General features: G+C 36.8%; 1 protein-coding gene across 2 annotated transcripts in view; it reads left to right on the forward strand.

The window, feature by feature from the left end:
* LOC123682056 (ABC transporter G family member 14) overlaps window positions 1-18,971 on the forward strand; it is a 162,785-nt gene that overhangs the window by 99,284 nt on the left and 44,530 nt on the right. The gene's annotated exons all lie outside the window — the stretch shown is intronic.

Raw genomic sequence — 18,971 nt, forward strand, 5'->3', positions numbered from 1 at the left:
GAAATAGGAGAGAAAATAGAAATAAAATCATAAATTCAAGTTATATACAGGGTGATTCACCGCAATGGCGACTGTTTGCAGTTTGGACCAAAAATGTACAGGATGTTCATAAGAAACAACTCAAATTCATCAAAACTCAAGGTTTTCAAGTAAGAACCTATATTTTTTATTATTTCAGTCGATTCTACGTATAAAAACAGAAAAAGAGTTTGCTTAAGTAACCCCCACTATTTTTGTACGTTGAATCGACTGAAATAATGAAGATTGTAGGTTCTAATTTGAAAATCTTGATTTTTGATGAATTTGAGGAGTCCAAGTTCATTATCCTTCTTATGAACACCCTGTTCATTTTTGGTTCAAACCTCAAACAGTCTTATTATACTACATACTTGAAAAATTGAAAAAGGAAAAAAAATATCGAAATAAACGTGGCGGTGAATACAGCGAATACACGGGAACAAAAAAACTAGAAAGACATCTAATTGAATGGCCTATCATATACTCGAATCTTGCCTCCTTACCTGCAAAATTTAATGAACTACTTGTCTTGGTTCGAGAAATGCGCCCATCTCTCATCTTTATTACAGAAACTTGGCTTCACCCTGGGATCCCTGATGGTTGTTACAAAATACCTGGTTATTCTATCTATCGTAGTGACAGTGTAACTACCCCTGGTCATGCGGGAGTATGTACATATATTCTTGCTGACATTTTGAAATCCTATAATGTGACTGAATTTTCCCTCAATACACCGGGCCTAGATAATATTTTTATTGATATCCAATCGAAAGATATTTCACTTAGTGTAGGCTGCATCTATCGTCCACGCGCTTCTATATATGATCAACTGATATTTGACTATTTAGAAAATATGTCTTTAAATAAGAAAAACGTGATAATTACTGGGGACTTTAACTTCGGCGATATTCGCGAGTGGCCTCCGAAGAATCTGCCTTCACATGGCTCTCCTGCTTTTCGCTTTGTTGAGATGTTGAACAAAAGTAACTTTAATCAGGTTGTCAATGAGGCAACCAGATTCAGAATAAATCAGACCCCTACCACACCAGATCTGATACTTGTTGATGATATTGAACTATTATCCGACGTACAGTATCTTCCACCAGTGGGAAAGTCTGATCACCTTGTGTTGTCGACTAAAATTCAATTCCATACGTGTGAGAGAGCAGCGGTTCAGGAGAGGAAGATGAAGCTCACCGACTACGAGGAGGTTAAACAAATACTCTCGGAAATAGACTGGTCTACAATCCTGGATGGAACAGATGTGGATGTTATGTGGAATAAGTTCCACAGAATTGTTTTGGATATTGTTAGTAGGTGCACAACTGAAAAAGTCATTAGGTCTAACCCCAAAAAACCATGGATTGACGGCAGAATTCTTGGAATGATCAGGCTCAAGAAGAGGTTGTGGCAGCGCTACAGACGGAGTCATGCAACCCATGATTTTATAAATCATCGACAGTATTCAAACTACCTCTCCTCAACAATTCGCGAAGCCAAAAAATCTTTCGAGGGAAAACTAACACAGGCAAAAAATAGGAAAACATTTTATAGGTATGTTCGAAGCCAACTCAACTCAACCGTATCTTCGCCAACACTACGTGAAAACGACACCCTACTGACTGATCACGAGCGAATAGCAGAGATCTTCGCAGAAACATTTTCTGGAAACTTCTCGAGTGAACCGAATACTCCTTTGCCTCGAGTGAGAGCACCAAGAAATGGACACAGTTTAAGTGAAATAAAGGTGGATGAAGGAATTGTGGAGGGGCATCTTCTCGGTCTTGATGCGAACAAGTCTCCAGGTCTTGATGATGTCACGTCTACTTTCCTCAAGTTATGTGCTCCATTTGTCAGTTCACCATTGACTAAAATCTACAAGCTCTCACTCTCAACCGAAACTCTGCCTGAGTCTTGGTCTTACTCTTCTGTAACTCCTATTTTCAAAAAAGGAGATAAACATTGTCCTCGGAACTATAGACCAATCAGTTTAACTTCTGCAGTGCTGAAGGTTCTCGAGAGAGTCATCTCCTCAGAACTTCTGGAATTTCTGCTGACAAGCTCGGTTATTCCTGAAGAACAGCATGGTTTTATTCCGGGAAGGTCTATTTTAACCAATCTGTTGACATGTGTTGATACGTGGACTATTGAATTAGATCGTAAGAATCCGGTGGACGTTATCTATCTGGATTTCTCCAGCGCATTTGACAGGGTGCCGATTAGAAGGTTACTTCATAAAATGGAACACTTTGGTGTTCGAGGCCGTCTACTTGGCTGGATGGAGACATTCCTTTGCGGACGTTCCTTTTCGGTCAAGGTTGGTGCTGCGCGCTCTTCATTCAGGCCAGCTTCGAGTGGTGTTCCTCAAGGCTCAGTTTTAGGCCCTCTACTGTTCCTGCTATACGTCTCTGAGTTGCCCAGCCTGATATCATCCACTAGTGCTTGCTATGCCGATGACATGAAATTCTTCAACAACCCGTTTGAATTTAGTAGTGTCCTACAAAATGATTGTGATGCCATATTGAGGTGGACTGAAGAATGAATGTTACCCCTCAATCTCACGAAGTGTCGAGTGTTACATCTTGGTCGAAACAACCCCAGAATGAAGTATTATTTAGATGGATATCCGATAGAATCTTGCGACTCGCATAATGATTTGGGTGTTGTAGTGGATAGCAACCTAACATGGAGTTCACATATATTGCACTGTACAACCAAGGCCAAGAAATCCCTGTACATGGTTCAAAGATGCTTCAATCGGTGTAGCTGCCAGACCTTGTCTTCTCTATATAAGACTTACATACGTCCGATACTAGAGTTTGCTGGACCGGTGTGGCATCCTACTTTCAGGCAAGATGAACTTCTGTTGGAGCAGGTGCAGCGGAGGGCGACCCGGATTCCTTTTGGAAATGTAAGACCAAGTTATGAGGAACGGTTATCCATGATGAAGCTGGATAAATTCACAGACCGAAAACTTAGGGGCGATATGATCACTGCTTTCCGAGCTGTAAGAGGGTTCTTTGGAGTGGATTTATCCTCGCTTTTCACTTTCAATAGGAATCAACTGAGGGGACACCACTATAAATTGAGGAGAGAGCAATTTTTCATCCGAGGACGGGAATATTTCCTAACGAACAGAGTGTTCCTGCTTTGGAATGGGCTACCCTCCGGGATAGTGAACGCTTCTAGTGTGAACGTCTTCAAGAATAGGTGGGATGCGTGGAGGCGTGAATGATGATTGGCCAAGACATTTTCTTTTGTTTGTTCTTTTTTCTCAACTTGTGATTTTTTTTTTTTTGTTGGAGAGAATATTTATTAATTTTTATTTTCTGTTTACAGGAGTGTGAATTTTTTTATTTTCCTTTGCATTGAGTTATATAGATTTGTCTCAACTCATTTGTACACTATAATAATAATAATAATAATAAACTTTTTCTGTCGGAAAATTCAAGAAAAGGTGAGTCATATAGCTGAAATTGTAACCAAAAAAGCTATTTAATGAATGCAATAATATACTGGGTGAGCCATTTGAGATAAGGGAGTAGTAGTCTGTTTCCGGTATAACCGAAAATTGTAGAGATCTGAAAACATTTCAGGGAGAAAGATCATTGTCTATGATTAGTTTTCCATAGATATCTAATAGGTCATCCTGGTGAATTACCCTGTATAGGTTTGTGATTTTGTGAAATATGACAATTAATTCAGCAAGAAAGCACTCTTATCACCCCAGACAATTATTATTTTCTATCAATCAAATTTAATGGATATTCCAGTAAAAAGAAACAACACAATACTCAAAATTATGCCATTATTTTTGTTCACTCAACTGAAATATATCGTCTATGAATTTTTCTTTAATTTCTCCAAGTATTCTCGAATGGGCATTGATTTTAATAAATCAATTCAACACTTTCTAAACGTGTATCATTCCATGATTAAATGGCATCATAAATGTCAAGAAATAGTACACAGTGTTGCCATTAAAACCATTTCAAATTTTATTATTCCTAGAAAACCCTATACATTTATAAGACTGTCTGCACCTAAAAAAAATTTTACTGCTATCTAGCATAATATATCCAAATGCCATTAAAACCACGCTTATCTCTATTCGGCATTATGTCACAACTCAAAGATACTCAATAATAAGATTACCTAACATCGTTTCGTTAGAAGAAACATAACTATCGTAAAATATACAGTCGTATAGATATGATAGACAAATTTATATTCTACTACCGTTCAAATGTCAAGATCGCGTAGGTATGTTCATCGGTATCAAAAATATTCAATGTCAACCAATTTCGAAACGTCTAGGTCAATAAAGCTCTAAAGTTCAACCGTCAAGGACACCCAAGTGTTGAGCACCGAAGATTTTCAAGGTCAGGTGCTGTCTCGATTGAATCGAGTGTACAAACAAATATTTGATAAAAAGCGTAAAACAGATGGGCTAATCTAGCTGTTGAAGAAGGGACGCAGGGCTTGGTAGGGAGAGGAGGGGGTGGAAGAGAGGTCAGTGGGGGGGAGTTTTCGGCTATGCGCCTGTTGGAGTGCATTGCCCCCTGTCAGTGTTGGGCTAGCTATTTTGGGGATTGATTTTCTACCGAAAAATGTTTCCCTATTCTTGTGCATTCTAAGATAGTGTGTAGAAATAGATAGTTCGGTTGTATAGAGTGCTCTAGAAGATAGTTTTGATGTTGGAGTACACGGGAAGAAGAGAAGTTATTTATTTGTTTATGTTTTGTTGGCACAACTTCATCATCAATTCGAATGTAAATAATCCTTGAAGTATTTAGTTTTTACATTAATGTCAACAGATGTTGACTCCAATAACATCAGTAAAATTTAGTTGACTTTTATTTTATTTTACGTTGTAGTTTACAAATTCAACACACTTCTTTATTTAGTTACCAATGAAACTAAATTTTTTACACAGTTAAAATTGTCTGCCATCAAAATTTCGACTTCCTTATTTGTGTTTTATCGACGTCGACAGAATTTTGATCACCAAAAACTCCATTCAGGTTTACTTAGAATTTGACCTTAAGTTTTTGTTGGTTTCTTTGGGAATACTCTTGAATTCTTGATAGTATAGCCTTCATTCAGCTTCTTGAAATAAGATCGCAGCTTCATATATTTTCTAATTTCTAATCCATGTTACATATTCAATAATCATGGTATATGAGACCACATTATTGAATTTTTATTCTTCAATTTGGTTCTTAATGTACAAAATTGGCTAGTAAAATATCTTTGAATGTTTTTTTCATCGCACCAAGACTTTAGTCATAATAACTTATTCCTAAAAATGCACTTTTCATAATTCGACTGAGTAACTCAAAACTCAATCTGACCTCTATTGAAGCAATATATTATCTTTAACGTATTCCATTTCTTGTCATAGGTGTCATTCATGTGAATAACTTATAGTTTCGATTTTGGTCCATTATTTTCAATGAAAAACCTATTAAATGGGTCAAGAAAACAATTCAATATCTCTGAGGTTTCCACAGTTCACGTTTTGGAATATGTAGTATCTGAAGATCGATTAAAAAATCTGTACGTTCACCGTTTGCCTATCAGAACTTTTCTTGGAATATATGAGAGATATTTGAATGAAAATCGGTACAAAAAATAGTTGTTATACCGCATTGATCTTTTCAGCTCGAGATTACGATTATTGAATTTTGACAAAAAATCAAGACAACAATATTGAAACAAATCATTTCTCCTCATATAATTATGAAATTTAAAACACATAATAATATTTTCCACACATATTTATGTGATCTTCTACGTAATAGATTTAATCTATCGATTCCAAATTTCTTGTAAGCTTTATCAAATAATTTTCGGGCTATATTAATTTTCTAATCCCAATTTTATCCTAGCAAACACTGAGAAGCTCCATGAAATATGCATCCATTCAGTGTGGAATCCCTCTAAAGGTCTAAAAGCATATAAGCTTCGACATCGTTCCATTATACAGCTACATAATGAAAATTTCATCGAAGTAAACAGGAACTATTCTCTAACCGATGCATAATACAGGCTTCACTTAAACTCGAAGGAGGAAGTTGATGAATATTTATCTTTTAATATCCGTTTCAGGGTTCCGTTCTTATAGAAATTGCTGCTGGATGAGCTGTTTGACAGCTTCAATAACTCAGTCATTTCTGTCGATACTGTTTAGTTACTTTTATGCTTCGCAGTCTGATTCTCTAATTCAACTCCTTTCCACAAATCTGAATTACCTTAGCTCTGTTTTATTGCCTCATTGTTCATACTTTGTAAGAGTTCTACTTTGATTGCAATCAGCTCATCATGTTATTTATTGTTGTATCAGTTCATTGAAAGAGTGTTTCCGCTATAAAAAGTATTCTGATTGAATAAACAACAATAGGAAATCAAAATATCTTCTTTACTCTTCGAATGGCTATTGTTGACGGATTGATTGTTGTTTACAAATTAATTGGGATTGTAACTGGATACTACTTATCTCAATTGACGCAATAATGAATTCACTGCTTAAGAATAAATTGAGAACTGAAACTTACAATTTTAAGGCACCTCTGATATTACCTCGGATATTACCTTCATATTGAACGATCCTCTACATAAAGTTTAATTTTTAATGATAATAAAAAATAAATAAATGAAAGTGAATGCTACCTAACCAACAAGTTTGAATTTTCGAAATACGATTATCTTCTATCCAGTAAGTACTGTACTTACTGTTCTTTATAGTCAAATACTTGTATTGAACACCATTGCTAATTTTTGATTCATTTGAACCTTGAATTGAATATTATGAGTTGATCAATTCAAATAAATACCTTTTAATTATGTTCACAGTAATGAATCAAATGTAATAACAGGGTTCATTGATCTCCGACGTTAAAAATTGATAAGTTTGCTTCGGATTCATTTAACTCATAATATAAGGAAATCTTTTTATAACCTCAGACCCAATTAGGTCACTCATTCAAGATAACAATTGAATTGTGTAAGAATTTTGTGGAGAAAAAATAATAATTTTGTGATTCTTTGATGGTTATTGCTATAAAAGTGTCATTTTCATTTCAATTTTGAATGGTCTCATTTTATTTTTACGTGTACACTACTTTGTTTCGAGGGGTTTGATATTCTAGAAGTTCGTCTAATCAATTAATTATTGTATAGATCTTACGCATTCAATAGAGAGAGATTTATTCAGGAAATTCCTTAGATTTGAGGAATCTAACCCTTACGTTTAAAACAATGCCAGATCTTCCATAGAGATTACAGGGGTACATACTAATGGGTAGTTCAGACAATGCATGGTCTTTGAACATATACAGGAAGTTCTGCTGACTTCAGAACATTAGCAGTTTACATCAACTCCTCTTCTTGGGCCTATTCAAATAATTCGTAGAATACCTCAATTAAATTTTAAGGATTGTTCTTGCAAATTCCGTCCATATTATTCGATAACGTGATGAACTTGCCGTTTTGAGCGCTTGTTCACCGAACAGATCGCTATATCGACCTATTTTTGAAGCGGTTGGAGACTGGTGATGAAAAGCGGATCAATTACGACAACGTCAAGCGAAAACGGTCGGTGAGCCAGTGGAAATTGATGGTTGAGCTAGGATTGACGGCCAGAAAGGTTTCGTTGTGTGTTTGACTGTCTCAATTTTTTGCCAATAGGGACGAAAGCTTCTATAAGAGAGGCATAAGGATATAACCTTCAAAATGGCAACAAGTTATCGAACAAAACGGCGCGTATTTTGACCTAAATCAGATTACAGATTATTCTAATTATGGTTATTGAATCTTTGTATTTCATGCAAAAATCACACACTTCATATATTATTATTGTTATTATTTCTAATGCTTACTTTTTTCGTTTACGATTTATTCAATTTCGCAAATTATCGTCTCAAAGACCAATCGTTTGGAGCTTGCAGAATCTCTTCCCCCATCATATCGCATAATCCTTGACACGTACCCAAGTAATCGATCGAAGAAAGTACACCTCTTCGCGATATTGATTGATACCTTCGGAGAGAGACCATCATAGCGAACGAAGTAATCTGCTAACCCACTTCTTCTAAAGAGAGGACGCATTCTCATGCTAATGTACCCAGAAGATCTTACTTGCGCTTCCTTCAAGCGGACACATATGATTTATTCATAATAGACAGTTATTGAATTTCAAAGTACTCGGACTATTAAATTCAATTACTGTAATACGGATCCGGCGTATGCTGCTGCAGTGATTATCACTTGGGATTGTTCAACACCCACCTATTCGCTGGCTCGTTGCGTTTTACTGAGGAACTTTCCTAGTCAACATTATAACCACATTAAAATGAGTTATAGTTGGCAGACTTTCGCGTTGTGGATTTTAGATTTATGGGTGAATAAGACGGTTGCCTGCCCATTGTGGAGGTGAAGCATTTTCTTGTATGGATGATGAATATGTATTGATTTGGGGGCTACATTGGTTCTCCGAAATTTTAACTCCTTGTACCTCTAAAGTTGATAGAAACTAAGGAGTATCAAACTTTAATAATGATGCTTAAATGCTAAAAGTTATACACAAGGAAACGAGTTGCCAACGTATGTGAGTAGCGATAGACCACTCCTGATATCTTATAACCAAACGTGCATGACAACCTAATGAAAACAGGGGCTATTTGATTGAAAGCCAGCAGAAATACTCCACATTGTATGAATCGATGCCCTGATGCCCAAACACCTGCGTTTTCTTCCAATGGTGACTCAAAAACTAGATAAAAGGTTATCTATTTTGTGGTTCCAAAAGTAAAAGCAACTAAAATATGCCTCGATCCATTTGAATTTTCATTTCAATTTGATGCTTGGACTCTGCCATCATTTTTCATATGTCCTCGGCTTGAGCTCTTACAGAAGGTAATTTTTGATGACTCGCTGGCATCTTTTGGGCAGTAGCTCACTAATAACTTTACAGATGTTGGTTTTCAGATCGTCAATAGTCGATAGGATTATCGCCTTGACGGTTTGAGTGACACCTTCTTCATTTTCGAAGAAGTACTAGCCAATCACTCCAATCAGAGCAAATTGCACACCATGCATTGACTTTTTGTGGAGGTAAGGCTCTCAGAAGTTACATGAGGATTTCCACTGCATCATATGCGACAATTTTGCTTGTTTTATAGCCACCAAGTGAAAAAAACGTAGAAATGTAAATCCAGATGCGAAATACGCTATAGTGTGCCGTAAGAAAAGTCCAAAAGTTCTGCGCGCCGAGAAATGGATAAATTTGGATCTTCTTCAACACTTTCACTCACAGCAGCAATATTTTCGGTCGATTTCACATTTAGACGTTGAATAGGCCTCTTCGAATTTTTTTAAGACGATTATGACGATAATAATCTGCCCATAATGCATTACATTTGTTACTACAGAATCATTATTTTTGTAGTGAGTTATCACAATTTCCACACGTTCGGCAGTAGATAAACTATTCAAATTGCTAAATTGCTAACCTTCAACTAAAAAGACGCCCGGATAATAGGTCAGCAATAATAAAAATGATGAAGGATCACACTTTAATAAGTGCGTCTCTCACTACTCACATTCGATGGATGCACTTTTCCTCCTGGTTGATTTTTACCCTAGATTCAGCTAATTTTTTCTATTATTCATGAAAAACTTTTTTAAGGATCAGTATACTATTTTGAAACAACCTGTTCAATCATTTATAAGAAGAAGAGGCTAGCCGTTGTTGAAAATGCAACATTATTTCACTGTGAAATGACTTATCATTCCTATGAGCTAATTGAGTGTGATTATGTCCTATCTGAGTGAGAAATGTATGATTAACCCTTTCCTCACATCATATCAAGAAATGAATATCACATTGTGATTATGCTTGCATGTTGGCACGATTGACCTATAACGATAATGCCATTTTTACTATGAGTGCATTGTATCTTCCTCAGCGCGAAATGCAGGTTTTTTAGACTTATATTCACTGTTTTGGGTACTGGGAAACGGAAAAATCATTGAAATATTTTTCTTCAGGTATGAGCTGGGCAATGGATCATGTTAAATGGTCAAGGTTGCCGTGCTAAAATATTGCTCTCGAGGATATGTAGTTTTAGCAGTACGTCTCTATTTCTTGTTATATATTTTTTTTGTTATTGTTATTTTTGTTGTTGTTATTGTTATTTTTGTTGTTGTTATTGTTATTTTTGTTGTTGTTATTGTAATTTTGGTTGTTGTTATTGTTATTTTTGTTGTTGTTATTGATATTTTTTTTGTTGTTATTATTATTCTTATTGTTTTTTTGGGAAACTGCAGGAGCTGAAATCTTTGAATCAAATGAACTCAAAACCATCATTGAAGCTCATTTTATTTGGATGTTGAAGTTTAAGGATATTTTGCAAGCAGATAGTGGTTCAAAAAATTCAAGCTACCCAAAAATACTTCTGTTCTCCTTTCAGTTCGAAACACAACAGGAAAACTCCGAACCTCGATTTCTCGAAATCCCCGTACATATCATCATCACATACTTATGAAACAAAGTAAATTACCATACGAGAATTTCATTACTCCTATGTGTGAAAATTGCCTCTATCCACTCCGTGTGTTATATAAACAACATTCTATTTATGTGGACAGTCAATTATCTCAGTCTAGAAAACAACTTGAATGTTTGTACCATTCGAAAGAGTTATGCATTTGTGTAGGGAAAATGGGACGATGGGAGTATATTTTATCAGGTGATATTTCCACGGATAATGCGATTCGGAAGGATTTACATACTTACATACTTGAGGCTGTTATGAATTATTTATATATCATGTACACTCGGAGATCTTGTCTACTGCAGATTTTCAGGAGATATTAAAGGAGTTTTGAGGTTGCTTATAAAGGTGGAAAATTAAAAATTGTCTCTTTGATCGCCCATGTGCATTTCTTGGAGAAAGCTTTGTAAGACAAATCCAAAATTGCGTTTAAAATTGGCTGTTTGTCTCGATTGAATCTTGAATGAATGTATCTAATTGGGAGGATATGTTGAAAATGGTTCTATTCAGGTGCTACATGGCAACAAAAGCTTATATTGTTCGTATGTCACATTGTTGACACTTATGACAGGATCAATATAACACCATCAAAGTTGTGTATGGCCTCAAATTTCAATGAATGCACTTAATCAGAAATACTTGTTGAAGATTTCTCTATTTAGGTAGTATATAACGATATATCTTATCATTCAAGTGTGCTCCTATTATGCCAATTGAAAAGTCCCCGGTCTGATGCACAGATGGCGGTGCTGGTATTAAATCCATAAGATTTTTAATTGATACCAACCTTCCAACGATACGTGTCAAAATTTGATAGCAGTCTGACTATTAGTTTGTGAGATATTGCGTTGTGAGTGTAGCTACTTTTGTTATTTGAAAAAATATGAAGAAACAAGAATTTCGTGTGCTTATAAAATATTGCTTTTTGAAGGGAAAAAATACACTTGAAGCAAAATCATGGCTTGATGAAGAGTTTCCGGAGTCTGCACCAGGAAAATCGACCATCACTGATTGGTATGCTAAGATTAAACGTGGTGAAATGATCACCGAAGACGGCGAACGCAGTGGACGCCCAAAAGAGGCTGTCACCAACGAAAAAATCAAAAAAGTTCACAAAATAATTTTGAATGACCGTAAAGTGAAGTTGATCGAGATAGCAGACATTGTGAAGAACGTGTACATCATATCATTCACGAATATTTGTACATGAGAAAGCTGTGTGCGAAATGGGTGCCGAGCGAGCTCACAATCGATCAAAAGCAACAACGTGTTAATGATTCTGAACAGTGTTTGAAGCTGTTTATTTGCGATAAACCTCAATTTTTGCGTCGATATGTGACAATGGATGAAACATGGCTCCATCATTTCACCGCGGAATCCAATCGACAGTCAGCTGAGTGGACTGCACACGATGAACTGAATCCTAAGCGTGGAAATATGCAACATTCAGCTGGCACGGTTATGGCATCAGTATTCTGGGATGCGCAAGGTATAATATTCATTGATTACCTCCAAAAGGGCCAGACCATCAACAGCGATTATGATATAGCGTTATTGGATCGTTCAAAGTATGAAAGCGTCAAAAAACGGCCCCATTTGAAAAAAAAGGTGCTGTTTCATCAAGACAATGCGCCGTGTCACAAATCAATGAAAACAATGGCAAAATTGAATGAATTGGACTTCGAATTGCTTCTGCATCCACCGTTTACGCCAGATCTAGTCCCCAGCGACTTTTTCCTGTTCTCAGACCTCAAAATAATGCTCGCTGGAAAGAAATTTAGCTCCAATGAAGAAAGTAATCGCCGAAACTGAGGCCCATTTTGAAGCAAATGACAAATCGTATCACAAAAATGGGATCGAAATGTTGAAAGATCGTTATAATCGCTGTATCGCCCTCGAAGGCAACTATGTTGAATAATAATATCGAATTTTGCCAAAAAAATGTGATTTACTCTGTAAGACTGGGGACTTTCAAATTGGCCTGTTATATGGCAATAGATTCTCATAATATTCGTATTACACATTGCTGACACTTATGATCATCAAAACAACATTAAGATTCGGTTCGGTTACAGATTTGCTGCTCCGCTCATCTAATCAGGAAGGCACATTGAAAATTATTGTATTAAGGTGCTATATAACAAAAACATATCATAATTTGGTCATGTAAGTTCCTATGTCACATTGTTGGCACTTATGACAAATTCAAGAAATCACCAATTACGTTATGAATTGGTTGGTTATCTCGATTAAATATTCAATCAATGTATCTAATAACAGAGATATAATATTAACAATGACTGTGTTAAGGTGCTATCATGTGCCAATTATGAAACCTTTAATATTCGATCATGCTTGTTCTTATATCACATAGTTGACACTTATGACAAAATCCTGTTTACTCAACATCTGCTTCTATAAAAAACCTATCGATATCACTGTTGCCTAGGAAGTTACATTTCGACAGACGAAACTCCGTATGGTCATAATAGCCCTGCAATTCGAAGCTGCACATACCGAAACAGGGATTTCCGCGTAGTCCACCTAATCTAAGAAGGCGACGGATGGCGTAGGTTTCACAAAGATCTCTCACTGCGGAGTCGTATATGGCAACCCTATTAGAAAACGAATAAAAAATGGAATCTCTCCGATCCCAGAGAGTTCATTGCTCGGATGATTGAGGAGCTCCGAGCGCGTTGCCAAATCGACGCGGCACTTCTGTTTTCGAGAGAATTTGAGATGAGCGGTGAGAGGCTGGAGGCTGTTCGTGAGATTACCGGATGGGTAGATCAATGTGGGCCACGGTAATGGGTCATTCGAACCATCTAGATCTTCGGATTCGGCGGTCGAACCATGGTTGGCCCAGATATCGGACGGAAAGTGAGAGTGAATTAGGGAATGCTGGCAACGTTGGAGTTTAGGTTGGCAGCCTTGTGGATAAGTCAGCTGTCAGTGAATATTAGTGGATGAAGAGTAAAATTTTCGGTACTGTGATCATTTTTGTGAAATGGATGACTATTTGCGAATATTTTGTGAAAATTTCTGCTCATAAGCTCAACAAATCTGTACTTATCAAATTTTCCATACCATGATAATTTTTTTTAAGTTAAGATGAGTTCCCACATGGGAATTTTATACCATTATATCGACTGAATCGTCAAGGTAGAAGACGAAAATGCTTGCTTTTCAGCGATTAGTCCATTATTTCAGAAATTATATCTTGTAAACAGAAATTTTCAAGGAATTTTTTGATAATATTCTCGAGACTGCCAAATCTCCTTGATGCAAGATGCGGACTTGAAACCTCAATTTGATTTAGATCACAGCTGAATCTATGAAAAACGTTTGTATTTGAGAGAGCTGTGACCAATATTTCAGGTGATATAACGATTATTGTGCAGAAAGTCAATTTTTACGATTTTTTTTTCTAATTTTGAGTTCGAAATTTTTACATACTGTGAGGTCTACGAACAATCGGTAAGCGGTGTTTGGACTTTTTTTGGTCTTCTGATATAGCCATTACTCAAATGGCCACTTTCAGCAGTTAGAAGTCTCAGATGACATAAAAGTGCAATTCTTCATTATTCACTCCCTACTATGAAACTGATCGAGAAATAATTGTAATGCGAATTTTCAAAATCAACAAACTCATTAGAACCAAAGTACTTTCACTAAAAGCCGAAGAAGAATCAAAGGATCAAAGATCAACAATGTCCCCTTTGATGTTTGTTTATTCGAAAAATCTCTGAAACACATCGTTACATTTTGTGAGTTCACCAAATCTGGCTGCTCTTACGATCAATTGGCATGCTTACATTTCAATCAATCGTCTAGTCGTACGGGTTATTTTTAGTCGAGAGTTGGTACACCTGCGTGGAATCCCATAAACTCTGGGGATAAGAAGAAATCAACACAGGATGTCCGCTCATAGGCCAACTATACTATGTCTGTTCTTGGAAGTGACTACTCGTTATAATTGTGGGAGTTGATTCGATGAACTGGAGTGCTTTATGATGGATTTCTAGGCAGAAGAGTTGATGAGAGTGATAATGTTGTCTGCTGTTCAAATTGCAACTCAAATATCCGAATCATAGACTTCAAAATAAAAGACTATCTAGTAGGAAAGATTCTTTTTTGTATCTCACAATATTGACACTTATGACAATATCGCTAAATCATCTACCTATACATCCACCAAAAAACAACAATGGTCCCGTACTGCCCCATGTGGTACTCCATTCGATTAATGATATTACAGATAGTATATTGTGTTTATAATATGAGATAATTGAAAAGAAATAGTTTTAAATTATTCAATTGGAATGAGCCAATTTTCAATCTGTCCATCTAATCGGATATTGATGTTGGAATTGACTCTGTTAATGTGATGTTAAATGGAAATGGAACTTCTATACTTTCGGTATATTATGTTCGTATTTCACATTGTTGACACTTATGACAAAATCACTTCCATCATTCGGTAATCACAGTGTGTTGCTCCACCAAAACAATAATAAACAACTCTGTTTAGGTGCTATATTCAAATTTTTTTTGTATCTTACATTATTGGCACTTATGACAATATCGCTATATCATCTACCTACCAGAGTATGTTGACTATACACCCACCAAAAAACAACACTGGTTCCGTACTGCCTCATGTGGTACCCCAATCTTTTCGATTATCTCATATTAAAAACACCTATTGTGTTTTTTATTAAGATAATTGAGAACGAGTAGGTTTTAAATTATCCAATTGAAATGATCCAATCTTCAATATGTCTCTCTAATCGGATAGAGATGTTGGAATTAACTCTGTCAAGGTGCTGTCAAATGGCAATGGAACTTTTATACTTTCGTCATATTATGTTCCTATTTCACATTGTTGACACTTATGACATCCGAGAATCACAGTTTGTTGCCGCCGTTGTTGGTATGTACACCCACCAAAAACAATAATGGCCCCAGTACTGCCCCCTGTGGTACTCCACTCATTTAGAGAAGTCTCATTATTGTATACGAGAGATACAAAGTGCCGTAACTTCTACTACGAATTACCTTGACTGCTACGACAATCCTGCGGTGGGTGGAAACCTTAACGTAGAGGTGGACGCCCTGCGAAACGGATGTCGTGAAAAAAACCGAAACGACCGAATTTCTTCTGGGACCGCCATTCACCGCTTCAATTTGGGTGCAAGACACCGTCCGCTTTTTTGCGGTGCCATGGCGAAGGTGCCCTTTGCGGTCCGGGACCGCAAACAGCGCGCGTGGCGGTCCCTGGCGTAACCTTCGCCGAACGGTACTACGGAACGCAGGAAAGCTGACAGACCGCTATCGAATTACCGAAATGTTAACATTGGTATCACGCATCTCGGACCTGTCGCTTGACGGGCGGTGGCTTTTGCCAAAATACTGGTAGGTGAAGGAGTGGTGGAGAGTTTTTGGGTGCTTTATTTTATAAATATTTGATCGTATCTCACATTGTTGACACTTATGACACTATCACTATATCATCTACCCACCATAGTTTGTTAACTATACTCCCACCAAAAACAATAATGGACCCCGTATTGTCCCCTGTGGTAACCCAATCGTTGTATGATTTTGCGGATTCACTTTTTCCATATTATATTGTTTTTGATATGAAATGATTGAAGAGAAGTAGGTTTTATATTATTCAATTGAAATGATCCAATTCTCAATGTGTGTATCTAATCAGATAGAAATCTATGAATTAACTTTGTTAAAGTGCTGTCAAATAGCAATTGAACCTTTATAATTTCGCCATATTATGTTTGTATTTCCCATTATTGACACTTATGATTCTATTGATATATGATAATCCCAATTATTATGTTGATTAGACACCCACCAAAAACAATAATGGTCCCCGTATGGTCCCCTGTGGTAACCCAATCGTTGTATGATTTTGTAGATTCTCTTTTCCACTGCTATATTCTGTTTTTGATATGAAGTAATTGAAGAGGAGTAGGTTCCGAATTTTTCACTTGGAATAATCCAATTTTCAATCTGTGTATTTAATCAGATAGAGATCTCGGAATTAACCCTGTTAATGTGCCGTCAAATGGCAATTGAATTGCGCCATATCATGTTCGTATTCCACATTATTGACACTTATGACACTTTCGTTTTATCATCTACCCACTACTACTGTAGTTGTTGTTGACTATATTCCCACTCAAACAATAATGATCCTCGCACTGTCCCCTGTGGTAACCCAATCGTTGTATGATTTTGTGAATCCTCTTTTCCACTTTCATACTGTGTTTTTGATATGAAGTATTTGAAGAGGACAGGTTTTGATGAACTTACTTGAAATGATCCAATTTTCAATCTGTGTATTTCATCAAATAGAGATCTTAGAATTAATTCTGTTAATGTGCTGTCAAATGGCAATTGAACTTTTATAATTTCGCCATATCTTGTTCGTATTTCACATTGTTGACACTTATCACAGAATCGCTTCATCATCTACACACCCACCAAAAACAACAATGATTCCAGTACTGTCCCTTGTGGATCTTCAATCGTTTTGAGATTTTGCCTCGTAAAGTATGTTGTGTTTCTATTAATTTAGAAATAAAATAGGAATAAAGAATCAATTATTCTACTTAGAGGGGTAGGGGGTTTTGTGGTTTGATTTTGGGTGTTGAGGTTTTTATGGTTTTGATTATAATTTTCGAAGTTAAAAGGAATGATCCTGGAAGGTATTGATGTGCAGGTATAATACTCTGCTAGTATTCGATTGCTAAGGCTCAGTCTTTTAGAATTACGACCATTTTTCTTTCATATCCTATCCAATTAGTCCTAGAAGATTTTCTGAATCAACCTAAACTAACCTAGTTAGCTTAGGTAAAGAACTCATAGAAATTGATATTGAACTAACCTAACCTATCCTAACCTAGTTAGGTGATATTGAACTAACCTAACCTAACAAGGTTAGGTTAGGTTAGTTCAATATCACTTTCTATGAGTTTTTTACCTAACCTAACTGGGTTAGTTTAGGTTGGTTCAATATCACTTTCTATGAGTTCTTTATATCGGAACTGGATCCTATGCAGAACTAACCTAACATATTTAGGTTAGGTTAGTTCAATATCACTTTCTATGAGTTCTTTACCTAACCGAACAAGGTTAGTTTAGGTTGGTTCAATATCACTTTCTATGAGTTCTTTATATCGGAACTGGATCTTATGCAGAACTAATCTAACTAGGTTAGGTTAGAGTACAGGAAATTGGTAAATGGGGCTGAAAATATGTATTTCACGACTTATTAAGACTAATGAGTCGTGAAATACATATCTATATTTCTATTGACCAACTCCCCATACTCCAAATCATTATTATAGCCTGAAGAAGGCCTCAACATCACATCGAAACCATCCCATCCCTTCTCGCGATTACAAAACCCACAAGACCGATAGCAGCGCATCCAAACCAAAGCAGCCTCTTTCCTGGCACCATCTGCGGGCGGTGCAGACAAAAGAGACCGCAGAATGCCCAGCCACCTATGCCATATTCCTGATCGTCGATAAAGGAAGGAACAAACGATTCATTTGCGTGCGACTCTCCACCGTCTTCGTCCACCGCGGTGGATATTCTTTACCTGGCGGAAATCGAGGCAGCTGTTGCGCTGAAACAAAGGCGAATCGCATGATGGCCCCGCTCATTACAGAGGCCGCTCTCGGACTTTTATTTCTCGTGCAGGGGTATTCGATTGCAGTTTGGAACCGGAGAGGCTCTATTTGAGGAAGCTCTGTCGTCCTCATTTTACGAGGAGACAGGTCGTAATGTGCAAAACGATACTGTTATGCGAGGTTCTTCCTATGCCGTGTGGGGCGCTGTGGTCGTTTGCATCAGGTACGGTTGGGAAAGAGAGCAGATGCGGATGCAGGCTGTCTTGATGATGATTCTGTGTTTTGGACAGCTGCGAGGGTAATGGGTTCTGTTGTCGTTTGGACTCGGTGTGGTTTTAAGAGGGATTACTACCGCGTGGCGAGGGATGTCAATATTTTCTCAAAAGAAGACGGACCAAAACTATGTATGATGTTGCCACGATTGAATGAATGGAATATTACAATAGTTCCAACTTTCATCGAAAGGAAGTGCTTTACGAGTCTTTTTTTTTTTGCGAAAAACGAGAAGTTATCAGAATTATAACTTTTTTTCATTCTCAAATTGAAAATATTGAAATACTACAATGTAGATTACTGTTTGAAGAAACAATATGAAAAACCTATACAAATCGCTGATTTGTAAGACGAAATATCTTCCATTTCGTTTTGAACTGGCAGTCACGTGGTGGTGTTTCCTCTTATGAAAGGTTGTTCCAGATGCTTGATTGGTTCTCAAACAAATAGCTCTCTGAGGAGAAGA

Source organism: Harmonia axyridis, chromosome 6 (genome assembly GCF_914767665.1).
Source record: "Harmonia axyridis chromosome 6, icHarAxyr1.1, whole genome shotgun sequence".
NCBI classification, from domain to species: domain Eukaryota; kingdom Metazoa; phylum Arthropoda; class Insecta; order Coleoptera; family Coccinellidae; genus Harmonia; species Harmonia axyridis.